This window comes from Oryctolagus cuniculus, chromosome 8 (assembly GCF_964237555.1).
Source record: "Oryctolagus cuniculus chromosome 8, mOryCun1.1, whole genome shotgun sequence".
NCBI classification, from domain to species: domain Eukaryota; kingdom Metazoa; phylum Chordata; class Mammalia; order Lagomorpha; family Leporidae; genus Oryctolagus; species Oryctolagus cuniculus.
This window is the reverse complement of record NC_091439.1, coordinates 46,148,012-46,166,968: the sequence shown is the minus strand read 5'-3', so window position 1 is coordinate 46,166,968 and position 18,957 is coordinate 46,148,012. Positions and strand designations below refer to the sequence as shown.

Genomic DNA, 18,957 nt, shown 5'->3' with positions numbered 1-18,957 from the left:
AGCATATTGGTAACTAATCTTGTGTTATTCAAGCTGTAATTGGGTGAGGGATACTAACTCATGCTTCCTGAAGACAAAGAAGCCCCAGGTTAAATTGGATTTCTGTTTGCTTTCTTTAGAGAAAGGGAAACAGCATTAACAAGAAGATTGGACATGTGCGATCTTCTGGCCAATGCTGTATCTTCCCTTAAAAACCAAACCAGTTCTGCTGTGTTTACCTCCCCCACTGAACACACCTGTAGTTCTTATGGGACAGAGCAAGTCTCCTGGGCTGTGCTTTTGAAGGCATTGCTGATCTCTGATTATTTCTAAATTTCTGTTTCTGGACAATGCATTCAGAAAAACACATTCTTTCCTTAGATATGTTAATACCCTCCATTAGTCTGCTGGATGTGGGCTCAGTCCATTTAAATGGAGTATTTCTGTTCTCCCACGTTACTTCTTTACTTTAGAGTTAACCCTGGGAGGAAGGTCCCCTTGTTGCCAAGATCTTTATGTCCATGCTTCCTGGCATAGTGCTCTGGGGGATTTGGGGAGAAGAGGAGAGAATTTTGGAGGAGACAGCACTAGAATTTTGGTAGTGGGAGGGCATGAGAGCTATTGGCATGGAACTATGAAAGCATAGGGTTCTGCTTTTTAGATTTGGGAGTCATCTAGGACTTGGTTAACTGCCCTTCTTGACAATCACATTTTTCTGAAAATAGATAGCAGTTAATCAGGGGCATTACAAAGCCCTGAGCTGACTCATACCTTTTTAATTCTTCTACCTCATTGGCTTGGTCATATTCTAAACATCACCACCTTTGTGTAGTTCAGAAGTATGAATTCGCAGCTTGTTTATGGATGAGGCATTATTCAAAAATGCTTGGACTGTCAGAAGTGCTTCAAATAGTGGAGTTGCTCAGATTTGATGAAATCTATATGGACTTTATACCAGTTGGGCATCCCTGTTCCTAAAATGTGAAGTCCACACTGCTCAGAAATCCAAAACATTTTGGATTTTCTGTTTGTGAGTGTGGATGTTCAGTTGGTGAGGTTATAGCTGTTTAGCAGAGAAGCACATTTTAAGGCAAACTTTCCTTCTTGGTGAATAAACAAAAGAGAATTATGTTATCTTACGTATTTTAGATATCATTCTGTGTGTTTAGAGTGAGAAAATTCAGCAAGTAAACTTTTTTTTTTTTATCTTTTATTTAATGAATATAAATTTCCAAAGTACGACTCATGGGTTACAATGGCTTCCCCCCCATACCGTCCCTCCCACCCACAACCCCCCCCTTCCCACTCCCTCTCCCCCTCCATTCATGTCAAGATTCATTTTCGATTATCTTAATATACAGAAGATCAGCCTAGCATACCTTAAGTAAGTATTTCAACAGTTTGCTCCCACACAGAAACATAAAGTGAAAAATAATAGATGATTTTTTTTAAATGATGATGAAATCAGATCAGACCTATTGTCATGTTTAATCCCAGTGAGAGTCAAGTTGGGAATTGATAATTTTTTTTTTTTTTTTACAGAAGATCAGTTTAGTGTACATTAAGTAAAGATTTCAATCGTTTGCACCCCCATAGAAACACAAAGTGAAATATACTGTTTGAGTACTCGTTATAGCATTAAGCCTCAGTGTACAGCACGTTAAGGACAGAGATCCTACATGAGGAGTAAGTGCACAGTGACTCCTGCCGTTGACTTCACAAATTGACACTCCTGTTTATGGCATCAGTAATCTCCCTATGCACCAGTTATGAGTTTCCAAGGCTATGGAAGCCCCCTGAGTTCTTCGACTCATCTTGTTTAGACACGGTCATAGTCAAAGTGGAGGTTCTCTCCTCCCTTCAGAGAAAGGCACCTCCCTCTTTGAAGACCTGTCTTCAAAGAGGAAAGAACAGCAAGTAAACTTTTATAAAGTGTAGTTTTTGCTTTTCAGGAGCCTGAGGACTTTAGTAAACAAAAGTTGAAGCCAACAAATAAATTTGAATGTGTGTTACTTGCCGTTCTCTTTTAAATGCGTATTAACATTTTGGTGCCTGACTCAAAACTGATATCTTACAGAGAAAGGAAAGTAGAATAATTGTCCTGGTTCTCGATGCATCCCTGGCTGTGTGACCTTGAACAGGGTCCTAACCGCTGTTATTCTCCCTGAAAAACCAAGTGGGTAATACTAACTTCTCAAGGCTCTCACAACTCCTGAAACTCAGGGAATCTGCAAGTGTTTTTTATTTTTGTTTTTGTTTAGAAAGATTTGTTTTATATATCTGACCAGGCAGAGTGACAGTGAGAGAGGGAGAGACAGAGAAAGAGAAAGATCTTGCATCTGCTGGTCCACTCCCCAAATGCATACAGCACCAGGACTGGGCTAGGCCAAAATCAGGAGCCTGGAACTCTATCTGGGTCTGCCATGTGGGAGGCAGGGGCTCAAACACTTAGGCCATCTTCTGCTGCTTTCTCAAGTGCATTAGCAGGAAGCTGGATCAGAAGTGGAGCAGCCGGGACTCAAACCAGTGCTCATGTGAGATGCTGGTGCTGCAGGTGGCAGCTTTACCTGCTATGCCATAGCACCAGCCTCCCAGAGTAATTTTTAACAGGTTCACAGACTGAAAAAAAAACCTTTGCCTGGAGAATAGCAAAGTATCATCAGGGAGGGCTTCAGGGAGGAGGTGCCATATGCCCTGGGTGTGAAGCGTGAATCAGATTTGAAGACTGAGTGGACATCCTGGGGAAGGCAGGGAAGAGTTGAAGCATGGACAGTAGTTTCCTTCTGCCCTTCCTCTGTCTTCAGGGGTTTGCACTTATGCTGGTACTTTAAAAAAAAAAGTTTTGAATTAAAGATCCCATCAAGTTTTGGCCCAAGAAATCATTTTTCACCTGAAGGAACTAGCGAAAGAGAAGTTGAAGAGCTTTCAGGAAGGGCTCTTCCACTCCAGAGCATGATCTCCCTGGGAGAAAGGCGAGCAGAGGGAGAGGCAGGGAGCAGGCCAGGTCCCAGCCATCAGTCTTTCCTGCCAGGCAGCAAGGTTTGGTGACTTAAGGAGGTGATAAGGAACAAGGAGCTAACACAGGAAGTGATGTGAGGAATTGCCCCCTTGCTTAGGAAGATCACCTGTAACCCACAGAGATGCCTGCCTTCCCTTCCCAGCTCGGAAAAGATCATTCCCCTTTCATCCTTTCTTTGCATTAAATGTCAGGGACTTTGCTAATAGGTGAGAATCCAGAGTGAGGCTTGTTACCAAGTTATCTGTCTCCACACCCTTGGACTGTCTGAGCTGAGGAAGACTTCTTTTTTAAAAAAATTTTTTTAAAATTATTTATCTGAAAGAATTACACAGAGAGAGAAGGAGAGGCAGAGAGAGAGAGAGAGGTTTTCCATCTGCTGGTTCACTCCCCAGTTGGCTGCAACGGCCTGAGCTGTGCTGATCCGAAGCCAGGAGCCAGGAGCTTCTTCCGGGTCTCCCATGTGGGTGCAGGGTCCCAAGGACTTGGGCCATCTTCTACTGCTTTCCCAGGCCATAGCAGAGAGCTGGATCGGAGGTGGAACAGCTGGGTCTCGAACTGGCACCCATATAGGATGGTAGCACTGCAGACGGCAGCCTTACCCGCTGTGCCACAGCATCAGCCCCGAGGAAGACTTCTTGATAACTGCCATATAGAATAGGAAACTGAAGTACACACACACACACACACACACGCACGCACACACACACGTAATTCAAGCCCAGGGGTCATCACCCTGGATTAATAAAATGACATGAGCTATACTTGCTCACATTACACAAGTCTCCCTTCTCGGCAGTGTGGTGTGGTGCTGAAATGTTGTTCAAAAATTTATGCTGCCACCTTCATACCATGGCCATATTTTGGAGCCTATGACCTCATCATGGTCTGAGTTGCCAGGGCTGGATTCCAGGAGCAAGGGGAAGGGAGGTGGACAGGAGAGAAAGGAAGCAAAGATTAGCAAATTAAAAGCAATAAAAATAGGTAATTTCACTTTCTGGGGTTAAATCCTGTCATTTGCACAGATGGTCCATGTCTTTTTGTTCTTTCTTACTTTTCTGTCTCTCAACTTCTGTTGAGACATAGAAAAATCTTGAAGCATCCAAAATCCGTCACTGGGGCCCAAGTGTGTTAGTCTAGATTTTCAAGGGAGTGAAGTGGAATGGAATTGTGTGCTAACATTGTTGAATTTTATTCCACACTGCTGTTTCTGTCCTCACACTTTCATACCCGCCATTTGCTTTGTCCTTGGCTTTATGTGCCACTCACATGTGTCCAGTGTGCTCACACCCCCATGAAGTTGGGTGGTATGTAGGTGCCCTAGCCCTAGGGTCCTGCCATGGATTAGTTAAAATAAGAATAGACCAACTGATAGAAAAGGTTCATTCTGATACACTCCCCAAATGTCCACGATAGTCAGAGCTGGGCCAGCAAAAAGGCAGAAACTTGGAACTCCATCTGGGTCTCCCACACGGGTGGCAGAACGCAAATACTTGGACCATTGTTACCATTTCTCTAGATACCTTAGCAGGAAGCTGGATCCAAAGATGAGTAGCCAGGACTCAAACTAGTACTCCAGTAAGGGATATGGGAATTGCTTAACTCACTGTGCCAAAATACCTACCCCATAAGTCTTCCTTTTTCTTGCTTTTCTGCCTCTTTTTCTCAGCACTTTTCTCCATGGGTAATGAGTGCTAAATTTTTGGAAACCTACAGTATATGATGATATCATTATGCTCACAGTTAATTGATAATTTAATGAGGTATCTAATTCTAGCCTGAAACAAAATGTTTTCAGAATTTTGAAGATACTGGTCTAAACGTTAGCTCCTAGCATTGTTGTTTAGAAGTCAAAAGTCACCAGCACTGTGGTGCATTGGGTTAATGCCCTGTCCTGAAGCACCAGCATCCAATTTGGGTGCCAATTTGAGACCCGGCTGCTCCACTTCTGATCCAGCTCTCTGCTGTGGTCTGGGAAAGCAGTGGAAGATGGCCCAAGTCCTTGGGCCTCTGCACCCACGTGGGAGACCCTGAAGAAGCTCCTGCCTCCTGGGTTCAGATTGGCGCAGCTCCAGCCATTGTGGCTAATTGGGGAGTGAACCATCGGATGGAAGACCTCTCTCTCTCTCTCTCTCTCTCTCTCTGCCTCTCCTCCGTGTAACTCTGACTTTCAAATAAAATAAATAAATCTTTAAAAAAAAGTCAAAAGTCATTTGATTCTTGATCTTTTGCATGTAACTTATTCTTCTGGAAATTTATAAGACCTTTTAATGCAACTTAATGATGATATGCCTTGTTTTGAGCGTTCTTTTCATCTAATGTGTGTCCTTTTAATTGAGAAATCCTGCTCTTTGAATTATGGGAAATTTTCTTGGATTGTAATATATGAATTATATATATATGAATAATTCATATATATGAATTATAATACTGATGATTTCTTTATTTCACTTACTGCTTCCTTTTTCTGAAATTTCTATTATTCATATAAGGACAACTTGTGTGCATCCTGTGTAAATTTTTTAGCCCTATTCCTCTATTTTTGGTCTCTTTGTCTTGTTACTCAGACATGTTAGGTTATGGGAAACTCTAGCAACTGACCTCAACATTGTCTTCCAGATTCTCTACTAACATAGTTTTAATTGCCCAGAGCTGTCCATATTCTTTTTTACATCATCATATTTGTATTTCATGAATTGGACATTGCTCTGGAGACATTAGTGAGAATAGTTACAATGGCTTCATCTCTCGGCAGAGTATCTGTGTTTGTTTTCTAGTTTTTTTTTTTTTTCCTTTGGACTCTGGCTTTTACAGTAGAGACTTTACTTTAGATGAGAAGACTGATTTCCTTGGCAGTCTGTTTACTGTAGAGTGACCAGGCTGGGCCATTATTTGGCAAAGCTGTAATATCACTATTTTTATTCACTGACTAAAGAGTGTCTTCCAGTCACCTTCCTAAAGTGTATCAAGTCCAGCTGTGGAGTCCTCGGAGCCCAGATAGAGGTGACTTGGGGTCGGGGTAGGTGTCTCACCCATCCAATAGTTAATCATTCAGTTAAGCCCCTCTATCATAAGGTACACTCACCCTCAGCTGTGGCTGGTGTGCAGTAGGGTGAATAAAGGTCATTCACTTGGCCGTGAGGGAAAGGAAATGATACTGGGAGGATCTAATGTCTTAAACAGACATTGAGCTAACATTCCTGTTTTCAGCCTTACTCTCATCCTTGTATTAAGAGGGAACTGTTGCTACAAATTATTGAGACTTTCGGGACTTCTGTAGGGCAAGTTGTGTTGCTTTTTGGCTTTCTGTGTTCCTGACTTAGGGTTCAACATTCCCAGGTCTAAGATTTGTTCACAATTAGCTTTCTTTATAACTGAGCAAAGTTTTAACATGGCAAATACATATCTATTGTTGGAAAACAATGTGTGCAAGTAGTTACTGAGAACAACCAACTGGTTAATTTGAAAGAGCTTTAATATCAAGCTAGTCTAGGAATATCTATATCCACTTGGAACATTCAGCACCTATAACTATTATATTCTACACAGAGAATAAATTGGTAATTAAAAGAAAACAGTATTGGCCCTCTGTATGTCCCTAGAGAGAAACTGAGGTGTCCAAGCTCCAGCCAGAACCACCTGGATGGGAGAAAGGCAGAGATGTGGGCTTCCTTAGTAAGAAGAAGCTGCAGTCCACTGGGCCACATTTCCGCTGATGTATTTCTTGCTACCAGATGCATCTGTAAAGAAACCTTAAAGAAAAACTTGAACATGAGGGTGTGAATTTTGGTGTTCTTTGTGGCTTTACTTTACAATATGGAAAGAGAAAAGGAGATTCTGATACAGAAGTGGTGTAAGATGGAATCCGAGCAGTCAATGAAGAAGAAGCGCAACTAACATTTCAGGAACAGAGTGGACTACACTGGTCTTTTCCTAGAACACTAATTATCCAGTGAATTTGTCTTCAGAAACCCAACTCCAAGCGTCTTCTGGCTGCGGGGATAGCTTTGCTATGTGGGCTGTGAGCACCAGCGCTGCTCACGGGTGCCTTGGGGCTTCCTTAGAGAATCAGTGGCCGTCAGCTTCTTAGAATTTATAAGCTACAGCTGCTGCAAAGAAAATAAAAGAATGTATTTTGCTGACAAAAATAATGAAAGCCTCTCAATCTGTGGTACTCATCCCATAAAGCTAAACAAAAGACAAGGCCAACAACAAGGAAAGTATCAATATAGAGGAGGAACTTGCTAAAGAGCTAGTGTACATCACTGCTATCTGTATACCAGATAATGAACTTCAGGCAGTCCCCAAAGGAACATGCATCTTGGTTGTTTCTTTATTTTCTTTGTAAAACTTGTAATACTTCATTTCTGTAGTACATATATCTGGGAGTGACTTCTCCCTCATGTTCACAGCTTTGCCATTTAGCTGTGAGAGCCAGGGTCACTGCTGTGGCTAAGGTATTGGCACCTACAGACATGGTCTCCCAAAACCATTTATCTTCCCATCTACATTTATTAGCAACCAAAGTCATCTTTACTGTGCACTTGTAACAATTTTTGAGGCCATTCTAAATTGTCTCATATTTTTCAGGTTCACTTAATATATTGCCTTGTGGCTTCATTATTTTACTGCTATCTTTGTAACTTATGGGGATTTCTGAGGGTAATGGACATCACAGTAAGCAATGTAGCTCTTCATGTGAGACGAAAGAGATGGTCTCTAGTGTCCAGAGGATCATAAACATTTCTATTGTACCACTCAACACACACATACTCACACACAGCAAAATAGAAGCCAGACAATTCCTTCATTGAAAAGAAAAAGTATGTAAGAAGGCAAACTAGCTCCTCTTGCTAAGGAAGTGGGCATCTCATCTCACCCTTTCTCCCACTCAGGCAACCCTACTTGGAGCCTGGATACCTCAGTTACTAGACTCAAGCTCAAAAGAACCTTTAAGTTGTACATTCTTGTTTTCCACAGAGGAGGAAGGGAGGAAAGGAGCCCAAACAAATGAAACAATTTTCCTGTCCCAGAGGCTTTGTTTAGGAGTTCTGTGATCTTCCTTGTCACAGTTTTCACAAGATACTAATTTTCACATACTAGGAGCTTAAAATCTATTTGTTGTTGGGTTGTCAGTTCTGATGGGTTCAGTGCCCCTCTCGCTGTGAGTCCTTGTGATTTCCTGTGACCATAGGACCTGCCATAGAATTAGCCTTTCCAGATAGAGGTCAACTGTCAAGTCCTTCTTGGGTTCATTCTAGGACGATGCCCAGAACAGTACCTGTGTCTGAGGCACACATACCTGTGGACAAATGAATGCCTTCAACACTGAGCTGAAATGAGCTGTGCAAACTTGCCAGCATGTTGGTTTAAATTACCTAGGCTTTCTATTTCTTCCCAAAGCAAGCTTTGAATGAGATGTTTTAGCAAATGTAAATGATGTTATAATAGCAGTAGAGTTTTTGCTGCATTATTTTGAGAGATGGGTACCAAACCAATGATTTGAAAAAATGTGGTAATTGGAGGATTTCATTCAAATCCAAGTTGTTTTTATGCCAAGAAAAGGCTCAGCATTACTTAATTTTTAAATTATGAATGTCTTATCTCGACAAATTAATATGGTTTATTTTTTTCTTTAAGAGCCTAATTATGTAGAGTGCTGTTTGTTTGACTTAAATAAAATGTTTTTATTCTGAACTTTAATTCTTATTAAACTATTTTAATATATTTATGTGCCGTTTGATAGTTCAGTTTCCTTCAAATATTAGAAGATGTCGTATTATTTATAACTAAATTAGTGTGGAGATTTTTTTAACAGAACAAGAATATGGTAATTCCATTTCTTTGCTTTGGGTTTATGTACTAATAAGGAGGAGACTTAAATTTCATCATAATTAGCTTCAAAGGAAAATCAAGAACAGATAGAAATTCCTTATCTTCAACAAGTTAAATTTTGTGATCAGGTAGAGAATAAAAATTTATAATTAAAGTAAATCATGATTTGAATGTCAGGGCTGGCACTGTGGCATAGTGGGTAAAGCACCTTCTGCAGTGCAGGCATCCCATATGGGTGCCTGTTCAAGTCCTGGTTACTCAACTTCTGATCCAGCTTTCTGCTAATGGCCTGGGAAAGCTAGAAGATGGCTCATGTCCTTGGGCCCCTGCACCCACGTGGGAGACCTGGAAGAAGCTCCTGGCTCCTACCTTCAGATCAGCACAGCTCTAGCCATTGAGGCCATCTGGGGAGTGAACCAGCAGATGGAAGACCTCTCTCTCTGCCTCTGCCTCTCTGTAACTCTGCCTTTCAAATAAATAAATAAATAAATCTTTTTAAAATATTTATTTAGAAGACAGAGTGATAGAGAGTGAGATCTTCCATCTTCTGTTTCACTTCCCAAATGGCTACAACAGCTAGAGCTAGGCCAGGCTGAAGCCAAGAGCCAGGGATTTCATCTGGGTCTCCCACAGAGTTGGGACCCAAGTACTTAAGCCATTACTGTTGCCTTCCCAGGGACATAAACAGGAAGCTGGACTGTGAGAGGAGCAGCCAGGACTTGAATCTGTGCTCTCATATGGGACAAAGTTGTTGCAAGCAGTAGCTTAACCACTGTGGCCACAACACCTTGCCTCATATAAAATGTTTTTGAAGAGCTAGTTATTTTGCAAACATGATTTGCTAACAAATGGAATTTGAGTGGCAGTATTTCCACATTGGTGGTAATCTTCAGCCGTACACTAGCTTACATTGTCTGTACTTCTGATCCAGAGAGTCTTAGCTTCATAACATCTTTGTTTACAGAGTAATAAAAATCCTATAATTAAAATAAAGACAGGCTAAAAATCTTAAAATAATAATTATAGATTTGTCTTTTAGTTTCCTTGGAAAGTATGGTTATTTGAAACTTAATAAAGATTGGGCCACTGCTTGTTATGTTGGTATCCCGTATCCAAGTGTCAGTTCAAGTCCTGACTGCTCTGCTTCTAATCCTGCTCCCTGCTAATGTTCCTGGGGAGGTAGTGGAAGATGGAACAACTACCTGGGCCCTGTCTTCCATGTAGGAGACCCGGATTGAGTTTCAGGCTCCTGGCTGCAGCCTGGCCTAGTACTGGTTTTCGCAGCCATTTGAGGAATGAACCAGCAAATGAAAAATCTCTCCCCCACCCTTTCTTGCTCTGCCTTTCATATAAATAACTAAATCTTAAAACACAGAATAAACATAATAGAATTAATGATGTAGTTCCTTGGAGGAAAATCAAATAAAAATCTGCCTATTTGTCACATGCATAAACACACACACACACACACAGTTCGTTGGCTCCTAACATATTTCTCTAAAGTATTTTATAGGAAAAAGGTAGATAATAATATGATGTTTTATCAAACAATTAGCCTAAGAATCACCTGGGGAAGCACATTAAAAATTAGGTGCATGGGTTCCAGCCTCAGAGGTTCTGTTTTCAGGAAGGTAGATGAATAAAACTGGATTTCTGTACTTTGAAATTCCTCCCCAGGAAAGCCTAATGGTCACCATAAGTTGCAAACCACTCTCCTAGAAGGTTATTATTGGTTTGTGAGCCTTTATACAGCACAGTCTCAAGCCCTAATGTGCATAAAAATCACCTGAAGCTCTTGTTAAAAGGCCAATGTTGATTTCATAAGTCTGGGTTCTTGGATTCTGTACTTCTAACAAGCCTCAAAGTGATCCAAAACTGTTGGTCTGTGAACCTCACTCACATTACATAGCAAGAAGGAGGTTTTCTTCCTAACCATTTTATAGGGTACACCTGTACCCTCACCTACACAATAAGTGTTTTGAGTACTCCAGCCTATATTACAGCGTTAATATGAGGCAACATTGTGTTGTGAAAAGATGGCTCTTCCCACAAGCAGTGGCTGAGCATTCACCGTGTGCTGGGCCCTATGCGTTTGTCACTTCAGCTTCCTTCACCCCACTTCATGAGGCTAATGCTTGTCTTTTAGCAGAAATTATTTCTTTCAAGAAGCTTCCTCGATGGCCCTGCTATGTGCTCCCATGCCATGCTGTTTACTCATAAAGGTTAGCGTATTGGGTTGCAGTTTATCTACTTTTTTAAATCAATCATAGAATATTATACTCTGAATTTAAAAAATTATTTGAGAAGAAGAGAGAGTGAGTGTGTGTGTGTATGTATGTATGTATGTATGTATATGTGAGAAAGAGAGAGAGAGAAACTCTGCCATCCATTGGTTAACTCTTCAAATGCCTGAGGCAGATGGGGCTGGAACAAGGTTAAATCCAGGATCTGGGAGTTCAGTCCAGGTCTCCCATGTGAGCATCAGTGGTAAAGATACCAGTTAGAGTGCCTGTGTCTTATATCAGAGTACCTGGGTTCCATGCCTGCCTCCAGCTCCTGACTCCAGCTTCCTGCTAACAAAGGCCCTGGGAGGCAGTGACAATAACTTAAGAATATGAGACTCTTGAGAACATTATTTGTTACTGTATTCTGGAGCCCATGCCATTGTCTGTCACATAAAAGGCATCAGTTAATATGTAATATAATTACTTGCTCAACTGATCATTCAAATGAGGTATCATAAGCAAAACCTCAGGTTCCAAGTCCAGGTCCTTAAATAAACTGAACACAGACCTCTGGCTGGGTGATGAAGGAGAACGGCTAAGGGTTCTTCCAAGGCTTTCCTTGGCTGGCTGTGCTCCGGGATCTTGTTGGCAAGTTGATGACATTCACAAAGGCTACAATCAGAAATAAATAGGAGAACTGTGAGTCAAACATAGCAGGGAGCATGACCGGTTTGAAAGTGCATCGACAGTACACATACATGGACACAGAAGACATTTGGCATGAGCCTCGTTTCCCTTCTTGAAGTACAGGATTTGGAAATCACTCCCCCAGCCCAGTTCAGCTCACATGGACCTGCCAAGACAAACAGGGCACATAGGAAATGCAGCAGCACTGCACTAGCACCTCAGCTCTAGCACCTCCTCTGCTGCCAGGCATGTGTTTATCCCCATGAATTGCAACCAATCCTATACATAGTGAATGTTTTCAAGCTTTACGGATTGCCTTGGGATTTTACCTCTCATGGGGCCGGAGGAATGATGGTGAAATGGAATGATTGGCAGGGACAGCTGTGGAGTTGCTTATTGAGTCATGGTATAACCATTGCCCTTACTGGGGAAGATTCAGTGCCTGAGTTTATTTCTGACATCTAATATTCAATGGGGCCAGTTATGAGCACACTAGGAATTCCCTATTTATCATATGATAGTCTGTAATAATCTTGTACCTAAAAGGGACTAAGAAAAAATAAATAGGAAGTAGTAGGTTTGGGAGTGCCTGTTGAGCCACATCCTAGGAAACTGAAGACAAACTTTTGGGTAAAGTTCCAGTTTCTGATAGTGTCATTTAATTGGCACTTATCTATTGCAGGCTTACTGCATGCAAGACGTATTTCAGTTTCTAAGAGATACAAACATCTTTGTGTTGCAACCTCAGCTCTCAAGGAATTTCAGCTAGCCAGTGATTTGGAAACTCAATGGAGTGCTTTCCAAAGCAACCTTGACTTTCCAGCCCAGTAAAGATTTTCTTCTTCTCTTTGACTTTTATCTCCACAAAGGACATTGAGTTCCTAGAACTGGGCTGAAACTGTTTGCCTCTCCATCTCCCTTGATCAGAGTGATCTTTAGATGGATTTCATGGTTTTTCCGTGTGCTCTTTCAGTACACAGCCCTTAATTGACTTCTTTTCCTGGCTTCTGCCAGCCTTTCTTCCCTAGGTCAGACCATTCTTGCTTGCCCATGCATTGCTCCTTTCCCCCTCAGATACTCAAGAGGCTAAGGATGTTTGTCACATAGAATCCCTGCCCCTTTAAGTCAGTGGTTCTCAAAGCATGGTCTGCAGACATCTGGTGGTCTTAGATGTTTTTAGGCACAATCACTTTTCATAATAATAATAATAAGATGCTATTTGCGTTTTTCACCATATTGACATTTGTGTTAATAGTGCAAAAGCAATGGTGGATGACACAGTTTCCCCGTAGCATTCAAGGCATTGACACTGAACTGTACTAGTAGCCATTATAATCCTCATTGTCATGCATTTGACTTAAAAAAAAAACAAGATGCCTGTTTCACACAAGGATGTCCTCGATGAAGCAGTACAAGTTTGAATTTTATTAAATCTTTAATATTCTGTATGACAACATGGAAAGCACTTTGGCTGATTAGTAAAATACAGCGTTTATCTTGAGGAAGCATTTGTATAGTTGTTTGAATTGCAAGCAAAACCAGCTATCTTTCTCAAGGGATGTAATATTTACTTTAGAGTTATTGACAAACTATGGTTATTCAGACTTGGGTATCAATATTGTCTAGAAAATGGGCAAAGCAGGCCCATCACTTCCAGGAAAACAGCTGACAGTTTAAGCTTTCAGGGAAAAAAAACCTGAATTTTAAGAAACTCTTGTCTACTATTGTGAATTTGACATCTTCTCAACACTTAAGATTTTTATGTTGAAATTGATGATATTGTCTTTCCCCAGTTCTCTTTTACAGTAAATGTTCAGTGTAATCAACATAACTTTTCTGAATGAAAACTATGCAAAATATTTATAAATTTGTAAAATCTCGTTAATGATTTTTTGTGATTTTTTTTTCCAAAATGGAAGCACCATGATGTACCTTATATGTGCATTTTTAAGAGAATACCAACAAGTTCATGGAAAATGTAATTAAAAGATTAATTTCTTTTGGTCTAATTTCTTTGAAATCCAAACATAACCTTTTTTAAAAAATTTATTTATTTATTTGAAAATCAGAGTTACACAGAGAGAGGACAGCAGAGAGAGAGAGAGGTCTTCCATCCGATGGTTCACTCCCCAATTGGCCACAACGGCCGGAGCTGCACCCAACCAAAGCCAGGAGGCAGGAGCGAGGAGCTTTTTCCGAGTCTCCCACTTGGGTGCAGGGGCCCAAGCACTTGGGCCATCTTCTACTGCTTTCCCAGGCCATAGCAGAGAGCTAGATTGGAAGTGGAGCAGCCAGGACTCAAACTGGTGCCCATATAGGATGCCGATGTTTCAGGCCAAGGTGTTAACCTGCTGCGCCACAGTGCCGGCTCCCAAAGTATAATCATTAATACTACACATTTCTCATGAACTTTTTGAAGGCCGTGTATTGCAAAAATTTTGCACATGAAAATAAATTTATCTTTTAATCCTATTTTCCTGTTGCACATGAGAGAGTCTCTCACACCTTCATCTAATGACCCTGATTCTGAGTCTTCTCAGTTGCTGCTAAGACGATTGTGTTTTTAAATTTAGACTTTTACTCTCTGACTTTGGCACGAATATTAGCTGTAATATCTTCCTGCATAGAGGATGCATGCTTCTTTTCTGTTCCTAATATTCTGCAAGCCAAACAAAGAACTTTATCAGAATCTTATAAAATAGATTCAGAAAATGACCCAGACAGTGTCTCTAAATGCACAGTTTCAATGAGCTTTATTTTTTACTATATTTTGAACACCTGAATGATAGTTGGGAGCTGATAGATTATTTAAATAACTGCATTCTTGTTATCATAATAATTATCTAGTTGCTAGTTGTATGTCCAGCTAATAAAAATAAACAGAGATCTGGGAAATCCAAATAGTTCAGTTCTGCTCTCTCTTCTTAGTAATGCTGATTAAGTAAACTACTTATTTATCTAATCTTTTTGATGTTTACTTGTGCTTTTTTATGAGCTCTTTAAAATAGTTTTTTCATATTTTACATAAATGTTTATAAAGAGAACCTTCCTATAGTTCAGAAATCTCTGTGTGATCTTTCACAATTTAACCCCATAAAAAAATAGAAAGGATATGGCATGTCCTCCATAGGCCCTGGTCCATCCATGTTTTTCTGAAAGAGCTGAGATGTTTACATTCTTAAGAACGAAAGGAAAGCAGAGAATACCATTCCATATTTGTCCTTGTTGATTTTCTAGCATCATGGTGGCTGCTTTATAACAGCTCCTACTGATTCTGCCTGTGGAATCACTGTGGTATGCAGATTCTGAAGTATGTAGCCCCATGGATTAGGGACCTCATTCCTGTCAAAGATAGTTATTAGCCCGGGAATCTTTCCAAAGTTGCTACCAGAAATGCTTTTTACTTTTATGGTGACTTGATCCCTCAGGGTAAAGACAACCATCGAAGAGGAGATTTTTTTGGGGGGGTTCAGTATCTGGATATGTAAGAGGGTACCTGAAAAAGTTTATTTTAGTGCAAAAACTTGTTGAAATCCATGCATTTGAGGGGTCTTCAAAAAGTTTATGGAAAATGCATGTTATGAAAAGACTGCACAGATTTCAAAATGTTTTTGCAACAAAATAAAGTTATCTTTTATTCCATTTTCTACTACTTTTTGAATTACCCTCATATGATTAGTGACAGAAGCACTCATAATCTTTAAATGAAAATCTGATATGAGAATAGACTTTTGAGCTTGAATTGAGGTGTTGAATGTAGAATAATCAAAAAAATCCTAGTGTCCATGTCCATTTGCACCCAAGGTCTAATTTGAATATACAGTTTAATATTTATTCATTATTTAGACAATTTATAGAACTGAATCCCTTATTCAGTTCTCTTTTTAGGATTTATTTTATTTGTGTGGCACCGTGGCTCACTTGGCTAATCCTCCACCTGTGGCGCTGGCATCCCATGTGGGCGCCGGGTTCTGGTCCCAGTTGTTCCTCTTCCAGTCCAGCTCTCTGCTGTGGCCCGGGAGGGCGGTGGAGGATGCCCGGGTGTTTGGGTTCCTGCACCCGCATGGGAGACCAGGAAGAAGCACCTGGCTCCTAGCTCCTGGTTCCTGGCTTTGGATCGGTGTGACTGCGGCCACACCGGCCATTTGGGGGGTGAGCCAACGGAGGGGAGACCTTTCTCTTTGTCTGTCTCTCACTGTCTAACTCTGTCAAATAAAAAAAAAAGATTTATTTTATTTGTTTGAAAGAGTGACAGAGAAGAAAAGACAAAGAGAAAAAGAGATTTCTACCTGCTGATTCACTCTGCCAGTGGCCTAAATGGCCAGGGCAGAGCCAGGCCAAAGCCAGGTCTCCCACACGGGTGACAGGGGCCCAAGTTCTTAAGCAATCTTCTAATGCTTTCCCAGGATTATTAGTAGGGAGCTGGATCTGAAGCAGTACAGCCAGGACTTGAACCAGTGCTCCAATATGGGACGCTGGTGTCACAAGTGATGGCTTAACCTGCTGCACCACAGTGCCAGCCCCATCGTATTCGGTTTTTATGCGCTTGCCAATCGGTGCTGTAATGGAGAAAAGCCTTGTTACCTTTTAGGAAGCATCTGCTCTTCTCCGAGAGCACTGGTCTAAAACAACTCTGCATGTTGATCATCATCTCACTTTTCTTCCTTGTAAGGTCTTCACAACATTTTTGCTTCTGTCATCATCAATTTCTTAGTATGAACTTGACAATGATCTTTCTAAACATCCTTTCTTGTCCTCCCATTTTAATTCCCTCTGTGCCCTTCCTCTTCAATTCTGAGAAGATGATGACATCATATAATTATGTGGCATAAGTTTCTGAATTATCTGTTACTGCCATGAAATATTAACCCCCAAATGCTTTTTATTCCAAATTTCTAATTTGAGAAACAGTTGCTCCTCCTCTTTTTTCTTCTGTTTGCCCTTAATTCTGTAATCAATTCAAGGTTGATTTGCAATAAATAGAATCATTTAAATATCTAGAAGCACAGACTTTAGGAAGGGCCTCTGGGAATTATTTCAAACAACACTGTAGAACTGCTACCTAAGGGATGAGCAGCATTTGACACAATTGAGAAACTGGAGTAGGGATTGGGGAGGGTAGGTGTTTCACCTAGAGGTTAAGACTCCAATTAAACTTTCTGCATCCCATATCACAGTACCTGATTTTTATACCTACTTCCGGTTCCTGGGAAGCAGTGGTGATGGCTCAAGTAATTGGGTTCCTACAACTCATGTGGAATTGAATTCCAGGCTCCCTACTTTGGCCCAGCCCAGTCTAGGTCATTGTAGGCATTTAGGGAATGGAACAGTGGGAGTGCTCTCTCTCCCCCTGCCTTCATAAATAAATAAATAAATAAATAAAAGTTGGGGAGCCAGGAAGCCACAAGCTCACTACTGGGTCTCGAGTTATATACTTTTATTTATTATTTTATTTTATTTTTGAAAGAGTTACAGAGCGGTAGAGACTTAAAGAGAGAGAGAAAGAGGTCTTCCATCTGCTGCTTCACTCCCCAAATGGCCACAACGACTGGAGTCAGGAGCCATGAGCTTCTTTTGGGTCTCCCATGTGGGTACAGGGGTTCAAGTACTTGGGCCATCTTCTACTGCTTTCTCAGGCCATAGCAGAGAGCTGAGTAGGAAGTGGAACAGCCAGGACTTGAACTAGCACCCATATGGGATGCTAGCATTGCGAGTGGAGGGATTTAACCTCCTGTGCCACAGTGCCAGTCCTTTGGGTTATATATTTTTAAACTGTGCTCTGGGATTAAGAGGCTCCCAGTAGAACTGCTGAATCCAAGTAAAATCATCCACTAGATCTGTTCCAGTCTAATGTCTCACAGTCTAATATCTTTCTGCATTCAACTGAATCCCAAAAACAAGTTTCTTGCAAGGCACACCTGCTGTGTTGAAACTGTGTCACCCCTACAATTCTAGCTATGGGCGAGTCTGTGAAATATTATTTTATCTTCTCATCCTCTGCCACACACAACGAACAGTAGAAGTAGCCTGGGAAAGAGGCTGAACAGTCCATTCAAAGCATTTGCCATTGTGTTCCCCAATGATAGCTAATTTACTCAATTAATATTTACATTTTTTATTTTTAACCTCATATTCTAGATATTTTCTCAAGGCTTTTTTCTTTTTTGCATTTTACTGCTTGACATTCTGCACTATTCAGGATACAGTTTTGCTTTCTTCAATAAAGATTTTAGTTAGTTTTTTTTGTTTTTATTCTGTTGTATACTGATTTTGTTTTCTTGTCCCAAAAATATCATTTAGCCATTTGCTGTGTGATTTGTAGAAGTAATGTGTCACTGTAAACATGAGTTCCCAACAGCTGGTGAACTCAACTTTTACACTAGGAAAACATCCCCTTTAAGGGATAGTAAGCCTCACCCCCTTTTTCTCAAGATGTATTAGTTTATTTGAAAGTCAGAGGTGCAGAGAGAGGGATAGACAGAAAGAGGGAAAGAGTTCTTCCATCTGCTGGTTCACTCCCCAGATACCTGGAACAGCCATGGCTGAGGCAGGCTGAAGCCAGGAGCCTCATATGGGTCTCCCACATTTGTGCCACCTTCCTCTGCTTTTCCCAGGCCATCAGCAGGGAGTTGGGTAGGAAGTGGGGCAGCTAGGACACAGATATGGGATGCCAGCGTTGCAGACGGTGGTGGGTTTACCTGCTACGCCACAATGCTGGCACTGGGATACCAAATCCTTATAAAGTAGAATTATGTACTTATTTCTAAAGCTTCAACTGCCATTATCTTTGCTTCTGCTTTGCCTCCCACTGACTATTTCACTGTCAATTAATTGAAGAATATTCTACCAAGGGCTTCTGTTTCAGAGGCCTCTGGGGTGAGGGAATGCTTATTAAATTTTGTCTCACAGACACAAGGAAATTTACTCAAATGCTCAAAGTGGAAAACTGAGGAAGGTCTGCAGTTACAAAAGAGCTTCCAAATCACAGACTAGTTTTGGTTTTTATTAAAATATCTTAATCTCTAAAATTGTAGTTGTTGTCTGCGATCCACACTGTCTCCCTCTCTCAGTTACTGCCGGGTCCCTGGAATTTCATGGTATGGATTGAGAATAGTCCCACATATGATAGGCTAGACTCCTGCTAATTTTCCCTTTCTTTTTCCTATATTTCAAGTGATTATGGTAGGGAAATTAAAGGCAGAAATTGTCTTGGTT

General features: G+C 40.9%; 1 protein-coding gene and 1 long non-coding RNA gene across 5 annotated transcripts in view; one reads left to right on the top strand and one right to left on the bottom strand.

Moving 5' to 3' along the window:
* Positions 1-18,957, top strand: part of SYNPO2 (synaptopodin 2) — a 221,038-nt gene that overhangs the window by 156,679 nt on the left and 45,402 nt on the right. The gene's annotated exons all lie outside the window — the stretch shown is intronic.
* LOC138843506 (uncharacterized) lies at positions 2,212-12,115 on the bottom strand. Its single transcript, XR_011378272.1, has 3 exons — positions 12,072-12,115; positions 11,624-11,727; positions 2,212-3,897 (listed from the first exon to the last, which is right to left on the bottom strand). It is a non-coding gene; the product is annotated as an uncharacterized lncRNA (long non-coding RNA).